This window comes from Homarus americanus, unplaced genomic scaffold (genome assembly GCF_018991925.1).
Source record: "Homarus americanus isolate GMGI-L3 unplaced genomic scaffold, GMGI_Hamer_2.0 scaffold42830, whole genome shotgun sequence".
In the NCBI taxonomy this organism is placed as follows: Eukaryota; Metazoa; Arthropoda; class Malacostraca; order Decapoda; family Nephropidae; genus Homarus; species Homarus americanus.
The window spans coordinates 12,619-14,242 of NW_024742834.1; the positions used below are offsets into that span (position 1 = coordinate 12,619).

The window sequence follows — 1,624 nt, forward strand, 5'->3', positions numbered from 1 at the left end:
TCTATAACTCGGCCCTTCTCAGGGCCAAAGAACTGTTCTGAAGATAATTTTCATGACAATCGAAATGGTTGGTGGTCGGAGAGCGTTAATTTCGGTTACCCAAATCGCCTAACGGTAAGTTGGTAACATTAGTGGAGGTACGATTGTATAGTAGGTCATCAATTCGGGAGGTGGGTGGGTGCAACAAACAAGAGCTAGTAACAAATAAATATATAAAGAATAAGTAAGTAAAGAAATAAATAAAATAAAAGAACATACAATAAAATAAAATAAAAATTTTTTTTACATGAAATAGGCATGCTGCAAACAAGAAATGAAGCCCAAACACACTCCATGTATGTCACTTTGCAGTGGGTGTAAAAGTACTCCACGCAGAATTTATTTATTTATTTATTATGTTTCGATTTAGTCCTGTTTCTACGCCAATAGAGAATGCAGATTATTATAATTTTTTTTTTTATTTATTTCCCTCTCAATATATCACTGTCGGTAACTGTCTCTTTAACATGTAACTGTGGCTCCGATGGAGCCGATTAAGTTGTAGTAGTGGGATGGCGTGTTTGTTGTGCACAAGTAACCTCTTACTTGGAAGAGGTGTACTTGGTGACAGCCTTGGTGCCCTCAGACACGGCATGCTTGGCCAGTTCACCGGGCAGCAAGAGTCGGAAAGCTGTCTGGATTTCCCGACTTGTAATGGTGGGAGCGTTTGAGCTGTAGCAGCCAGGCGGGAAGTTCTCGGCAGCGAGATGCGCTCGGGAAGATGTCGTTCACGAAAAGAGTTCATGATGGACAGGCTGGGGAGGAATTCTAAATGGGGTGCACCGCCTTTAAAGTACCCGTGATGTAGACGCTGTAGCTTCCTTCCTCCCCGCGCTTCTTCTTCTTGTCACCCTTGGCAATGGCCTTCTGGGCCTTTCCAGCCTTCTTGGCAGCCTTTCCGGAAGTTTTGGGAGGCATGGCGGCACAGTTACTCGTGGCGCGGAGCGAGAGAATTGAAAACTGGCCCGACTAACTTTTCCTTATATACCGAGCGGGCCGCTCAGGATCAGACTGGCTGCAGCTACGGCTCTCTTACATTGGTTGGGTCCGCGAGACGGCCACCTGGCCTGATACTGAGCTTGGTATAAAAGACCAAGGTGGCGGGCGGAAATTTAACTCCTATCACGAAAAGCAGCAGCAGCAACATGTCAGGACGCGGCAAGGGAGGCAAGGTGAAGGGCAAGTCAAAGTCCCGTTCTAGCAGGGCCGGACTCCAGTTCCCCGTGGGTAGGATCCACCGTCTCTTGCGTAAAGGCAACTATGCTGAGCGTGTTGGTGCAGGTGCACCTGTGTACCTTGCAGCCGTCATGGAGTACCTGGCAGCAGCAGTGCTCGAGCTGGCCGGTAACGCCGCCCGCGACAACAAGAAGACCCGCATTATCCCACGTCATCTTCAGCTTGCCATTCGCAATGACGAGGAGCTGAACAAGCTCCTGTCTGGAGTCACCATTGCCCAAGGGGGTGTCCTTCCTAACATCCAAGCTGTGCTCCTCCCCAAGAAGACAGAGAAGAAATAAGAACCCAAGGTTCGTTCACACAAGACAACCTAACCAAACAGGCTCATTTCGGAGCCACAGGATATCAC

At 48.2% G+C, this 1,624-nt stretch overlaps 1 pseudogene; it reads right to left on the reverse strand.

The window, feature by feature from the left end:
* Window positions 1-581: 581 nt before the first annotated feature.
* Window positions 582-957, reverse strand: LOC121877057 (annotated as a pseudogene).
* Between the last annotated feature and the right edge of the window lie 667 nt (window positions 958-1,624).